Source organism: Apium graveolens, chromosome 10, assembly GCF_009905375.1.
Source record: "Apium graveolens cultivar Ventura chromosome 10, ASM990537v1, whole genome shotgun sequence".
Taxonomy (NCBI): domain Eukaryota; kingdom Viridiplantae; phylum Streptophyta; class Magnoliopsida; order Apiales; family Apiaceae; genus Apium; species Apium graveolens.
The window spans coordinates 204,850,625-204,866,733 of NC_133656.1; positions in this window are offsets into that span (position 1 = coordinate 204,850,625).

A 16,109-nucleotide genomic window follows, 5' to 3' on the forward strand; every position below is an offset into this window, starting at 1 on the left:
TTCTAGGTTGAGAGGTAGAGCCCTTTATATATATATATTGAGTTAAGGGTTAGACTAGGGCGGGGAGACTTGGTGGACAACTCTTCTACTTAGATGGTAAGTAAGACTCTCCTAGACGGTGAATTCTAGATCCTTTTTAGGAGGAGTCCGTTTCCATGTTGAATACGATATTGGTGTCATTGTGGACCTCATTCTCATGTCTGCTTGGTGGACCTATTACGTAGCTTTTTTTGGACCGTGGGCTACATGACCCACTTTGGGTCGTGGTCGTCACGGTCTACTTGGACTATTAAGACACATATTGGGTCGTGGTCGTGACGACCTTCTTTGGGCCGTGGCGTCACGGGTTTGACCAGTCAACTTTAGAACATAATTAATTCAGCATTAATTGTATCTTTACGGATTACTTTTCATTCATATCAGGAGGTCTATCAAGTACCGGAACCAACCCCATATAGACTATTCGCGGCATCACTCCGAGGGAGCGCCCAACAATAGTTTTCAAAATTGAGGTCGACCACCATAAGAATATGGCATCAGTTGGAAGACATGTTCTTTAGACAATTTCAATCCCCCCTCCACTATTCCCCGTCAATGTCCACACTGGAAAATATTAAGCAAAGAGAGGGAGATCTCCTAGCGGAGTATTTTCGGCGATTTAATGTCGGGGTACCCAAGGTCAGGGATACTAACGAGGTGACCATCCAGAATTTCTTGATTGTTGGGTTAAAAGATGGGTCAAAATTCTGGAAGAGCATGCAGGCGGGCTGATCCTTGTAAAAGGGTAGAAAAATTGATGAAGGATTTAAAGATCAGTGAAAATTAACGAGATAGGCGGGAGATATCCTCTAACCCCGAGGAGAGAAGGACAACTTACCAGCGTAGCTCAAACCCAAAAAAGTCCGCCAGGGGAAAGGAGACAACCAAGGAGGCAGGGAGGCCTTAAACAAGCAAATGGCACACACACACGGCCATCATGGCCTCCATTGGCCATATATATGTAAAATGTGCAGGGAAGGGTGTATTCGGACATGCAACCCCCCTCACAGATGAAAATAAAAGGGACACTTTAAAATATTATGATTAACATGAGTCCACAAGGTACAATACAACATATTGTAGACAATTGAATGATGAAATCAAAACACTAATCCGCCAGGGTAAGTTAATGGAGTGGGTTATCAAGGAAGTTCAAAAGTACAGGTCAGAATATCATGATGTCCCTCCACAACCACTAGAAGAAAAGAAGAGGGTACCTCGAGATAGCAACATCCACATGATTCTAGGCGGGTCTCACATTGGAGAAGACAGCCGAAAGGAAATAGACCGGTACGCCCGGTAGGCGAATGATATGCCTCTCACTAATGTCAATCACCTCAACCAAAAACCCCCTGGACTTCTATGAAAGGGAGATCGATGATATTGTGTTCAGGGAGGCAGATGCCAGGTGGGTCCATTACCCTCATACTGATGCTCTGGTGGTAAAAATGAAAATCGGGATAATAAATATATATTGGGTATTAGTGGATACTGGGAGCTCAGTAAATGTGTCAATGTAAGATGCTTATAAGAAGCTAGGCTCCTTAAATAAGGAGATGACTTTCTCAGGCGGATACCTCTATGAATTCACAGGAGATTCGATTGGAGTAAAGGGGATAATTCAGCTCCCAGTGACCTTGGGAGAAGAACCTCATGTGGAAACACAAATGGTTACGTTTACTATGGTAGACCAGCCATGTTCCTATAATGCTATAGTTGTAAGGCCACTCATAAGGGCTATTAGGATGGTGACTCAATCCACCATATGATAGTGAAATTTCCAACTCCAGTGGTGGTAGGCTTCTTGAAGGGCTGCCAATATGATTCAAGGGTTTGCTACAACCAAGCACTCAGGGCTGTAGAAAAGGGGAACAAAATTAGGGAGATTGAAAAGGTAGAAGTAGATGATGTCCTCATGGAAGAGAAGGATGAAAAGAAAAGAAAGTGCTCCGAAGGGCACAAAACTTGTAACATGATCTCAATTGAAGAGTTGTTGGAGGGATACTTTGAGAGCTTGGGGATTTTAAGTGGAGACACGACCTTGGGGAATCACTTAAAGAGGCCTCTCAGCCTATGATGATGGTGCAAGAAGGGATAATGAAGAAAGCAAGTGATGAAGAAGAGAGCCCATAATAGATAGCCGCAAGGCTCAAAAAAGGGAAATGGGTACGGAAGGAGATAACAACCACCATAGATCTGCCTAATAGGGTTACCCTCGAGGTAACCGGTACTTCTGAAGGTTTTAGTAACCCATGTTCGAGCTAGTCAGCCCGAGATAGCAAGTACCAAGAGGCTAATAATCACAGAAGTAGGTGAGACTAGTGAATCCCGGAAAGACTTAGACCCGAGGATGCTCCAAATGGTCAAACAGGCAGGGGCCGCAGAAGATACTATCCCCATTCTGGTGGACCCAAATGATCCTTCCAAGGTGTTTAGGATTGGCTCCAACGTGAGTCCAGACTGGAGAGAAGACCTGGACCAATTTATGAGGAAGAATCTTGATGTCTTCGTGTGGTCAAATTCTGACATGATGGGAATTGACCTCGGTGTTATGTGTCATTGGTTTAATCTAGACCCAAAATAAAAGGGGTGGGATAAAAGAGGCGACCGATCAACGGGGAGAGGGCAGAAGCCATCAAGGAAGAAGTGGATAAGCTGATGGACGCAGAGCTTGTGAGGGAAGCTTTCTATCCAATGTGGATAGAAAATGTTGTGATAGTCTAGAAACTGAATGGTAAATAGCGAACATGTGTAGATTTCACGAATCTCAATAAGGCATGCCCGAAGGATATTTTCCACCTACCCCAAATTAACTACCTGGTTGATTCCACGGATGAGCACGCCTTACTCAGCTTCATGGATGCTTACTCGAGCTATAACCAAATCCCAATGTATGGGCCTGATTAGGAGCACACTTCCTTTAACACTAAAGGTGGTCACGGTGTGGGTGGTGCAGTTTTTTGCTCAAACCGCAAACCAAACCACATATGCGGTTTGATCAAATTTCTAACCGCATCTGCACCGCGTAACCTTAAAAGCCGCATAAACCACACCATAAAAATGCGATGCGGTGTGGTGCGGTTTGTGCGGTTTATTTATTCAAAAAATTTAATATTTATATACAAATATAATAAAAATTTAGCTAATAAGAAAGCTAAAAATAATATATCTTTTATTAAAAATAAATATATGTTGGTAATTTGTAATAAGTAAACTAGTATTTATAACACAAAACTACAGTAAACAAGAAATAAATCTATAATATATATGCACATTATATATATTATAAATAAATTTATATATATATAAAATTGTGGTGTAGTTCGGTTTGAATCGCAATGTTAAATTGTCAAATCGCACCGCATCGCGCGGTTTGTCAAAAACTCAAACTGCAACCGCACCATAAAAAATTAAAAAATGCATTTTGCGGTGTGGTTTGGGGCGCTGTGGGAGGTTTGTGTTGTTTGATGATCACCCCTATTTATCACTGATCGAGGCCTCTACTGTTACACTGGGATGCCTTTCGGACTTCTCAATGCTGGAGCGACTTATCAGAGGCTGGTAAATAAAATCTTTAAAGATCAACTGGGAAAGACCATGGAGGCATACATGGATGATATACTGGTAAAGTCAAAGAAGACAGAATATCATGTTTACCACCTAGCTGAGATGTTGCAAATTTTGAGGAAGTACAGGATGAAGCTTAACCCCAAAAAATATGTGTTTGGGTAAAGTCGGGAAAGTTTATGGGATTTATTGTAAATCATAGGGGCATTGAGGCCAATCATGCCAAGATACGAGTCTTGCTCGAGATGAAGTCTCCTCGTAGGATGAAGGATGTGCATAGCCTAACCGGGAGGGTGGCCTCCTTGAACGACTTCGTCTGAAAATCCTCTGACAAATGTCAAAAGTTTTTTAAGGCCATCAAAAAGGTGGGAAAAAACTTTAAGTGGACATTGTAATGTGAAGTGGCCTTCCAGAATATGAAGAAACACCTCAGTAGCCCTCCAATATTATCCAACCCCAAGGAAGTGGAGGTTCTAATCCTATACTTGGCTGTGTTTGACTTTTTAGTCAGTGTTGTATTGGTCTGAGAGGAGAACGACGTTTAAGTCTCAGTGTACTACGTGAGTAAGAGACTGGTATATGCGGAGACCCAATACCCAAGTCTTGAGAAATTGGCGTATTCTTTAATCTTGGCCTCCCGGAACCTGAGGCCCTATTTCAAAGATCATAAGATAGAGGTAAGGACATTTTATCCCCTCAGGCAGGTGATGTAAAATCCTAAGGCTTCTGGTCGAATGTTAAAGTGGGCAGTACAGCTTGGCCAATTCAAGGTGGATTATAAACCTCGAACCACAATCAAGGGCCAAACCTTAGCAGAATTTATTCTCAAGTTTCTACCACATCAGGAAGTGGGTTCGGGGGTCCTCGCTTTTACCCTGTGATATATGAAAGTGAACAGAAGAAGCAGAATAGTTCCCCATGGTGAAGTTTATTTGTGGATGAAGCTTCTAATGGGGAGGGTCAGGAGCCGGAACTGAGTTGATTAGCCCAGAGGGGCACAAGATAAGAAGTGTGACCCACCTGGATTTCCATGCGACCAATAATGATGCTGAGTACGTGGCCCTAATTAATGGCATCAGCTAGCTTTGGAGATGAAGGTCGAGAACTTGATTGTGTTCAGTGACGCTATGATTATGGTGTACCAGATAAACAGGGGATATCAAGCTAAAGGGCCGAGGATAGAGCTCTACCTAAAGTGTGCATAATGGATAATAAACAAGTTCAATGAGGTGAGGTTGGAACTCATCCCACGCGGGCAAAATGAGGGAGTAGGCGAGCTAGAAAAATTTGGCTCGCGCCGCGAGGCCACTCTATTGGGGGTTGTCACCCTTTACATATAAAGGATGCCTAGTGTGCCCGAATAGGAGGTAGCTAGCATTGGTGGAATGATGGACTGACGTGGATGACTCTCATTTTAGATTACATAAAATAAGTATTACTCCCGCATGGAAAAACAAAACCATAAAAATGAAGTACAAGGAAACTCGTTATATAATTTATGATGAGGCTCTGTGTAGAAGAGGATTCAATGTACTCCTTCTCAAATGTATATATGGAGATGAGTGCAACTACATAATGAGGGAGGTCCATGATGTTATATATGAAATTCACTTGAGGGGTAGTTCATTAGCTCAAAAAATCCCCCGTCAGGGTTATTATTGGTCGACACTGAAAAAAGACATCTTTGAGTTTTCTCGAGCTTGTGATAAGTGTCAGAGGTAAGATAACTATTATAACATCCCCATGGCCCCTTTCACCTCCCTAATGAGCCTTTGGCCCTTTTCCATATGGGGGATCAATCTAATTAGATAGCTACCCAAGGCCAAAAGGAGTGTCAAGTATGTGGTGGTCGTAGTGGATTATTTCACTAAGTGGGCAGAAGCTGAGCCCTTGAACACCATTACGACAAAGAAGCTCAAGGAATTTGTGAACAGAGACATTGTGTGTCGATATGGAATCCCATACATTTTATTTTCTGATAATAAAAAGAAATTTGATAGCAAGGAGATGAAAAAAATTTGTGAGCAATTGGAGATTCAAAAAAATTTCAGTGCAGTCTGCCATCCTCGAAGCAATGGACAGACTGAGACCGTTAATAATATAATAAAGCAAACCTTGAAGGCAAAGCTAGAAGAAAAAAGGGAAAATGGTCTGATAAGCTCCCGCAGGTCTTGTGGTCCTACTAGGGCTGTAATTCGGGTCGAGCGAGCTGAGTTTCGAGCCGAGATTAATCGAGTCAAGCCGAGCCGACTCGTTTAACTAATCGAGCCTAAATCTCTGCCCAAACTCGACTCGTTTAATTTTACGAGTCTAGTCGAGCCGACTCATTTAGCTAAACGAGCCGATTTTAACGAGTAAGGTGAGCCAGCTCGTTTAATTTTACATTTAATCGAGCCTAAAACTCTACCCGAACTCGGTTCGTTTAATTTCACGAGTCGAATCGAGCCAGCTCGAATAAATAAATGATCCAGAATTTCTGCCTGAACTCGGCTCATTTAACTAAATGAGGTGAGTCGAGCCCACTTAAACGAGTTCAAATCGGGCAAGCTCGCGAGCCGCCCGACTCGAATTACAGCCCTAGGTCCTACAACATGACACCAAGGACCACAACTGGGGAAACACCCTGTTAGATATATTTGAGATGTCATGTCTAATCTGTTGTGTTTAGTTTCAGAACTTAATATCGGGACTTACTGGAAATCAGAACTTACTGAAGTCAGAACTTATATAAGAACTTAAGGTTATCAGGATTTATATCAGGACTTAAGTGCGGGTACTTCAGATAAGGAATGCAGCTGATTTACAGGAGATGATCATGTCTAAAACAATAGAAGATATGCATGAAGAGTTGGACAGCTAGAAGACTTGTAGAAGATAATATCTGATTCATATATTTTAGGAGACAAAATTATATTCCATATCAATTAGAAGATATCTTGTAAATGTGTACTATATAAACACAGCTTAGGGTTTACACTATAAGTGTTATCATTCACGAGAACATTATACATTGTAACCTAGCAGCTCTTAGTGATATTGTTCATCACTGAGAGAGTACTTTAACCTACTTTGTAATAGAGCTTATTATATTGAATAAACTTGATTATTGTTACATATTTGTGTTCTAAATCGATTTGATTGTATAAACACTATATTCAACCCCCTTCTATAGTGTTGTGTGACCTAACAAGTGGTATCAGAGCCTCTCTGTTGATTTACAAATAGTGAGATCCAGTTTACAATCATGTCCGAAGATACACAAACTCCACCAAAGCCCACCAAAACTCAAGATACTCAAAACAATCAAAATCACAGTCGATATGAGAGTATTAGGGTTCCCATACTGAGAGTATCTGAGTATCCTATATGGAAGGTAAAGATGGCTATGTTTCTGGAAGCCACAGATCCAGAATACCTTGATAGAATTAATGATGGACCATATAGGCCTACCAAGCTTTCTGTTGCAGTTGCTGATCAACCAGCAAAGATGATACCAAAGGAGAAAAGTGAGTACACAACTGAAGACATCTGATATACTGCCAAGGATGCAAGGGTAAGGCATTTGCTGCATAGTGCAATTGACAATGTCATGTCTAACAAGGTAATTGGATGCAAGACTGCAAAGGAGATATGGGATGCTTTGGAGACAAGATGCCATATAACTGATGTAATCAAAAAGAACAGGAAGACTATACTCACACAAGAGTATGAGCACTTTGACTCAAAAGCTGATGAGTCATTAACTGATTTATATGACAGGTTTTCCAAACTCTTGAATTATCTGTCACTGGTGGACAAGGAATATAATCTTGAAGATTCAAATCTAAAATTCCTTTTAGCTCTTCCTGAAAATTGGGATTTGAAGTCTACTACCATAAGAGACAACTATGACCTTGCTAAAACTACTCTTGATGAAATTTATGGTATGCTCAAGACTCATGAACTTGAGATGGATCAAAGGAGCAAAAGGCATGGAAGAAAGTCAAAGATAGTTGCTCTTAAAGCTGAGGAAGAATCTCCTAAAGTGGTTGTCTCAAAGTGGGGCAAAAGAAAGGCTCTCATCATATAGTCTTATTCAGAGTCATCATATTCTGATGATGATGATTCAGAATCTGAAAATTTATCTGAAGTGGATGTTGATGTAGAGATGATGTAATTGTGTGCTCTTATGGTGAAAGGTATCACAAAGATAGCCTACAAGAAATTCAGAAAGGGCAAGAAGTTTTCCTGGAAAGGTGGAAGTTCTGAAAAGAAAGGGTTCAGAAAGTCTGAAGGCAAAGGAGGAAAGTCTGACAGAGGAGACAACTCAAATGTCAAATGCTACAATTATGGTGAAAAAGGCCAAATCTCTCCTAACTGCAAGAAAGGAAAAAGTGATAAAGGCCAGGCACTTATCACAAAGAAGAAAAACTGGGCAGGCACTTCAGATTCTAAAGAAGAGGTGAACTATGCCTTGATGGCAAATGCTGATAGCAGTTCTGATGCTGCTGAATTGAAGGTACCTCAATCAACTCTTGCTTTTCATACTGATGATATTTATGAGCTAAGATTATATCTAAAAACCATGTTCATTAGTTTTAGAGATCAGACTTTAACAAATGAAAGATTAACATCTAAAAGTCTTGCTCTTAGAAAAAGAAATGACTACTTAGAAAAAAGTTAGTTATGTTCCATCAAACTCAGAAAGAAAGAGATGAGGCTTTGTATGTTAGAGATGAAGTGCTAAAATTGAATAAATCTCTTAAATCTGAACTAGAAAAGGAAAAGGAGATAATCAAAACTTGGACTAACTCTGGAAGAACAACTCAGAAAATCTTAGAAAATGGAAATTGAAAAGAAGGTCTAGGTTACCTAGATGATAACGAAGAAAAGGAAACTGTGTCATCTAAACAAACTTTATCAAGAAAGCTGAAAAGCCTAAAGTTAATCCTATCAAGTTTGTGTCAAATTCTGATGTGTCAAAATTTGAAAAGCTGAATGATTCTAAAACAGAAGTCAAAGAAAAGTCAACTTCTGACAAATTAAAATAGGACAAACCAGCTTCAGTAAACATAGGTTTAATGAAAAAGAAGCAACTTAAGCATAAGCTGAAAGAGATTAGAAATGTGAACAAGGTAAAGAAAGCTAGTAAAAATAGGAATGAAAAGGAAGGTATGAATAAAAGCAATAATTATATGCCTGTTCCTAATGCTCCTTGAAAGAAATGCTATAATTATGGAAACTCTAACCATCTTGCTTCTTTTTACAGGAAAAATAAAGATATAAACTCTTTATCTCCTAGATCAGGTGTTAATAGTCATTCTGTTAGGTTTAAACCATAAAATCCTTGTTTTCATTGTGGTAGTTTATGGCATTCTATTTATACTTGTAAGGAATATCATAGTTTGTACTATGATTATTATCAAATAAAACCTTCTTTGAAGAAAGTTAGTGTAATTCCTTCTATTGTAATTTCTGATGCAAAGTCTGATATAAAGTCTGATAAGAAGCATGTTAGTATAAACTCTGAAACTAAATCCGCTGCAAATGCTAAAAAACTTAAAAAGGCCAAAGGATCCAAGCAAGTTTGGGTCCTTAAAACTAACCAATAGTGGTCTTTGTTATTGCAGGGCAACAAGAAAAACATCCTAGTTCTGGACAGTGGATGTTCAGGACATATGACTGGAAATAAAGCCCTGCTATCAGACTTTGTGGAGAAAGCTGGCCCAGGAGTTTCTTATAGAGATGGCAACATGGGAAAGACTCTGGGATATGGCAATATCAATCTTGGGAATGTCATAATTGAATCAGTAGCTCTTGTCTCAGGACTTAAACACAATCTGCTAAGTGTGAGTCAAATATGTGACATAGGTTATCATGTGGATTTCTTTGAAGAACACTGTGAAGTTGTAAGTAATTCTACAGGCAAAGTGGTTCTGAAAGGTTACAGACATGGTAACATATATGAAGCCAGACTTTCAACAAATTCTAATGGTTCTGCAATCTATCTGTTAAGCAGAGCATCAATTGAAAAAAGCTGGAATTGGCATAAGAGACTCTCTCATTTAAATTTCAACAACATAAATGAGCTAGTAAAGAAAGATCTTGTGAGAGGACTTCCAAAATCAATATTTGCTCCTGATGGTCTTTGTGACTCATGTTAAAAGGCAAAACAAAGAAAATCATCATTCAAGAGCAAAACTGAATCCTCAATTCTTGAGCCTTATCACTTACTGCATGTTGATCTATTTGGTATAGACAATGTCATGTCTATTGCAAAGAAGAAATATACTAAATGGTTATAGTGAATGAGTTCACAAGATACACTTGGGTGTATTTATTGCACAAGAAGAATGAAACTGCATCTACTCTAACTGATCATGTCAGACAGCTGGATAAGTTAGTCAAAGATTCTGTTAAAATAATAAAAAGTGATAATAGAACTGAGTTCAAGAATTCAATCATGAAAGAGTTCTGCAAAGAGCATGGAATAAAGCAGGAATTTTCTGCACCTGGAACTCTACAGCAGAATGGAGTTGTAGAAAGAAAGAACATGACTCTTATTGAAGCTGCACGAACCATGCTTGATGAAGCAAAGCTACCAACCTACTTTTGGGCTGAAGTTGTGCAGGCTGCTTATTTTACACAGAATGCTACACTCATAAACAAGCATGAAAAAACACCATATGAGATGGTGAAGAAAAAGAAGCCAAATCTGAAATACTTTCATGTATTTGGATGCAAGTGTTTTGTTCTTAAGACTCATCCTGAACAGCTGTCAAAATTTGATCTAAAACTGATGAAGGAATTTTTGTTGGATATCCACTTTCCACAAAAGCCTTCAGAATCTTTAATTTAAGAACAAGGGTTGTCATGGAATCTATCAATGTATCTTTTGATGATAAAAAGATTACAGGACTTGAAGATTTCAATGATCATGATCAGATGAGATTTGAAAATGAAGATATAAATTCTGATACTATAAATTCTGATGACCTAAATCCTGATCCTGTAAGTTCTGACGGGTTAAATTCTGATGTCATTGAAACTGTGGTAACCACTCCAAGGGAAAATGCACCTGTTCAGGGGGAGCAAGCTGATGAACATACCACATCTCAAGTCTCTCAAGAAGCATCAGAACCAGTCACTGGCTCTTCAAGTTCTGATTCATCAAGTTCTGATGAGCCAAATTCTGATAATTCTGGAAACTCTGATTCTTCAATTCCTGAAGGATCCAACTCAAATTCTAAAATTTCAGAGAGCATAACTTCAGGGGGAGCATCAGAAAATGTTGATGGAGACGGCATGGATCATGGGGGAGGATCCAATTCTAGAAATCAACTTCCATCTGCAAGGAAGTGGACTAAATCACACACACCTGATTTAATAATTGGAGATCCTGAAGCAGGTGTCAGGATTAGAACAACAACATTAAATGAATGTCTCTATCATTCCTTTCTATCTCAGACTGAACCAAAGAAAGTGGAAGAAGCTCTTCAAGATGCTGATTGGGTGCAAGAAATACAGGAAGAGTTAAATGAATTTGAAAGAAATAAAGTCTGGACCCTAGTGCCATAGACCAAAGAACAGATCCATTGTTGGCACAAAATGGGTGTTCATAAACAAAAATGACAGTGATGGCATAATTACAAGAAACAAAGCAAGGCTGGTTGCTAAAGGTTACTCTCAACAGGAGGGTATTGACTATGATGAAACATTTGCTCCAGTTGCTAGATTGGAAGCCATAAAAATCTTTTTGGCTTATGCTGCTCACAAGAAGTTTGAGGTATCTCAAATGGATGTGAAAAGTGCTTTTCTCAATGGAGAATTGGAAGAAGAGGTATATATTGAACAACCTTTAGGATTTGTAGATCCAAAATTTCCTAATCATGTCTACAGACTTGATAAAGTACTCTATGGCCTTAAGCAAGCTCCAAGAGCATGGTATGAGACTTTAGCTCAATTCCTTCTGGAAAGTGGATTTACCAGAGGCACAATTGATAAAACTCTGTTCTAGCTCAACTATGGAAAGTACTTAATTTTGGTACAGATATATGTTGATGATATCATCTTTGGTTCTACAAATGCCAAACTCTATGAAAGGTTTACAAAGCTAATACAGTCAAGATATCAAATGAGTATGATGGGAGAACTTAGCTATTTTCTGGGACTTCAAGTCAAGCAAAATGAAGAAGGTACTTTCATAAATCAATCCAAGTACACCAGAAATTTACTCAAGAAATTTGGAATGCAAGACTGTTCAACTGCATCCACTCCCATGGCAACTGCAACCAAGTTAGATAAAGATACTGGAGCATCAATAGATATTACTAACTACAGAGGTATGATTGGCTCTTTACTCTATCTAACTGCAAGTAGACCTGATATCATGTATGCTACCTGTCTTTGTGCAAGATTTCAGGCTGATCCAAGAGAACCTCATCTAATAGCTGTGAAAAGAATTTTCAAGTACCTCAAGGGTACAGCTGATCTAGGATTCTGGTATTCTAGGGAATCAGATTTTAAGCTAATAGGTTACTCAGATGCAGATTTTGCAGGATGCAAAATTGACAGGAAAAACACTAGTGGAAGCTGCCAATTTCTTGGAGGCAGATTGGTTTCTTGGTTTAGCAAGAAACAAAAATCAATTTCCACATCAACTGCAGAAGCAGAATATATTATTGCAGGAAGCTGTTGTGCATAAATTCTTTGGATGAAGAATCAGTTACTAGACTATGGGTTAGAATTTTCTAAAATACCCATTTACTGTGATAATCAAAGTGCTATTGCTATGACAGGTAATCCAGTTCAACACTCAATGACAAAGCACATCAGCATTAGGTACCATTTCATAAGGGAACATGTGATGGAAGGTACAATGGAATTGCATTTTGTCCCAACAGATCAACAACTAGCAGATATCTTCACAAAACCATTATGTGAAGCTATTTTTACAAGACTGGTAAATAAACTTGGAACGGTTTCAGTTCTTTCTCAAAATTTGTTTAGTTTTTATTCTCATGCATCAGAATTTATGATCAGTGTTTATAGAGTTGTCTTATCTCAATGTAATCTGTGCTTAAAATATATTATATTAAATACTGATTGTTATCTGATGTGATTCTATATACTCTGATAGTGTTTTGATTGTTCTATGACTATTCAATCCAATGAGGATTATTTGTTAGATGCTGACTTAGTAGTCTTTAACAAACTGTGTATCCCATATTTGAATTAGTTGTTTATGTGGAAATCCATAACATAAGCAAACTCTAATTTTGATCTTAGTCAAATTTACTTTGTGTATCTTATTACTAAGTCACAAACTAGATTATTGCTTCTCATCTGTCAAATTCTGATGTCAGTAAATCTTAAGGATGAACTACATGCTTGATAAGCCTCACTTATCTGAAAAAAGCAAAAGAAAAGAAAAATTGAAGTCAGGTACTCCTTTGAGATCTACAGTAAATATGTGAAAGGAAAGACCCAAGTGTATTGCTGGTATTAAGTTATATGCATTAGAAAAGCAAATAAAATTTTCTTGATGACTTTTCACATTCTTTGATTACTGGAGAAATACTCTGATAATAGAATAAATTCTGATAGCAGTTGTGACTCATTTACACTGAGAAACCCCTGTAAAAAGAATGTCAAAAGATGCATAAAATGAGCACAAATAGTTGAGGTGGACTCTTGTATAATTTTATTCTATAGTAGACTTCAAAATTAAAGATAGATTTTAAGCATTTTTCTTAGTTATGCCTTATTTCTAATATATATGAAGTTTATCAGACTTTAATATTTATCTGATCATTTGCAAATGCACACACTCTCACTCCATATGAATGATGAAAATTACTGTGGTGATTAAGTTGTTTCTGACTAACAGTTAAGTATTATTTGCATAAATTCTGAGGACAAGTTCTGATGAAAGTTCTGATGATTAAACTTTGAAGAAACCAGTCAGTATTTGTGTGATGAATCACAGACACAGTCATTCACTTTTTGAGTACAGAAGCCATGTTCTGATGACCGTTAAATTATGTTAATAGTCAAGTTCTGATGCAAATCCTGATGGAAACAGATGAAGTTGTACCAGAATCTCCTACAGCCACACACACTCTTGTGTTGTCAGAAGATGATGAGTTTCTAAAAAGTTCTGGAGAGTCAGCTCCAGTCAACACTCCAGCTCCAATTCTTGGAAATGAGGAACTGTTGAAATATGTTGAACAAGAAGCTCCCGTTCCTTGGGAAGAAACTCATAGAGGAGTTGAATGGACCAAGAAGTGGAATGAATCTGATTTCATTCCAAGCTCAAAAGTTCTGTCAGATCATATTGCAAAAGCTGATGAGTTGTTAACAAACTCTGACGTTAAATCTCAACTTAAAGTCACATCTCTCAGTACTAAAAGTCTTCAAGGTCAACACTCCAGTACTCATGCCAAGGTTGATAAACTACAGGAAAATGCTGATAAGCTGGACCTGATGCCCAACTGACTGAGGTCCTGCAGAATCAAGCCTCTCAACATACTCAACTGAATGAAATCCAATCTTCAGTGGAACTTCTTCTCTCTCTACTCCTACAAGATGATGCCAAAAAGGGGGAGAAGGTAGTTAAGTCCAAGTGCTCTACTAGTCAAGTACTGAAGAAGAAGGATGATAAAGAAGATGACCAGGGAAACCCTAGCAAGGGCAAAGGTCAAGGTCAAGGGCAAAGCAGCAAATTTTCTTCAAAGAAACTAATTTCTGATTCTAGCAAATCTTCTACATAGAAGAATACAAGTTCTGAAGCTGTAAATGCTCAAGTTCTGAAAGCAAGTTCTGATGATCAAAGTCTAATATCAAGTTTTGATATTCTCATTCAAGGAGGAAGTCAAGACTCTCAGAAGTTTTTACAAACTCTGAAGCTTAAGGGAAGGGAGACTACAGTCTATTATAAAGATCCCAAGATTCAGACACTTGATGAAGAAATTGCTAGAAGACTATTTCTCAAGCATAATCCTGGAACGGATTTAGAGACTCTCAAGGAGGAAAAAGCTAGATTTGCAGTTGAGAAGACAAATCTTAAGTCAAAAGCTTCTAATACAAAGAAACCTCCAAGGCCTTAGGCAAAAGGCATTATGATCAAGGAAAATTCTGAGGCTTCAAAGCCCAAGACAAGATCACAAGTTGAAATTGATCCCAAGGCAAAAGGGAAAGGAAAGATTGATGAACCAACAAAGACACAGGAGATGAAGATTCCTCAAATCCTGATGAAACCAATGTGCAAAATGGTTCAAGTTTTTGATGATACAGCTGCTGAAGATGAAACTGTTGAAACTCTGAAAAGAAGGAAGATGACAGAAGAATCTAAGATAACCTATGACATAGCTCAAGCTGTTCAGAGTGAAGAATAGCAAGCTACAGAAGAAACAGCAAATCCTGATCAAGTCATCAAGACATCAACCTCTGACAGAGCTCAAGTTGATTTGAACAAAATGATAATTACTGATAAGACAAAACTCTTATGGAAAAATGTTACACCATCGAATCCTAAGAAAAGTCAACTGCTATCTGATTTCATGACTGTTGGATTGAAAGCCAGAGAAGCAAGAGATATAGTTGGATTAGGTTCTGAAGAAGCCAAGATCAAAACAAGAGTTGAAGTACTTACAAGAGATCCATTTTTATTAACTGACAAACCTCTTGAGGAAGTTACACTGATCACCTTGACAAGGTTATATCTGTTCAAGTGGTACTGGATGCTCATGATAAGAGTAATATCAAAGAAAAGCTGATTCTGTTTCTTGAAGATGGAAGAACATACAGAATGTCAGAATCATATGTGCTGAACAAATCTCTGAAAAAACTTTAATTCTTTCATTATCTTTTGGAGATAAAGTCTGAGATTACCAGAAGATGGTCAAATTTCATCATGAAGACTATAAGGGATAAAGCCAGAATCTCCGGATCAAGGGTTACAGAATTTGTTCCAAATATAGTTGAAGATGATGGAAGTGAAATTTTAATGAAGAAGAATTCTGCTAAACTTGAAGTTATTCTGAAAGAGAAATGTCTGTGCTATAATGAAGACTCATCTCATCCAAGAGTAATCAGATTTGGTGATGGATTAGAAGGAAATCACATCTCAGCACTTAGGACTACAATCTACCAGATTGGAAGTCAAGATGAAGAAATGAAGCAAGTGAAAGCTACATTAGCTCAAGTCCTGAGAAATACAGAAGAGAAGCTCATATCAAACTTTGTCAAGAATCACTTTGGATTCAGATTGACTCAGTAAAATTGGTAAAAGCTGCAAGGACTGTAAGTTGTAGTTAGTTGTCCAAATAAACTCTCATTGTATTTGTACTTAAATGTTTTTGACATCATCAAATCTATTAACTTGTATATTTTTCATAATTTACAAGTTGGGGGAGATTGTTAGATATATTTGAGATGTCATATCTAATCTGTTGTGTTTAGTTTCAGAACTTAATATCAGGACTTACTGGAAATCAGAACTTACTGAAGTCAGAACTTATATC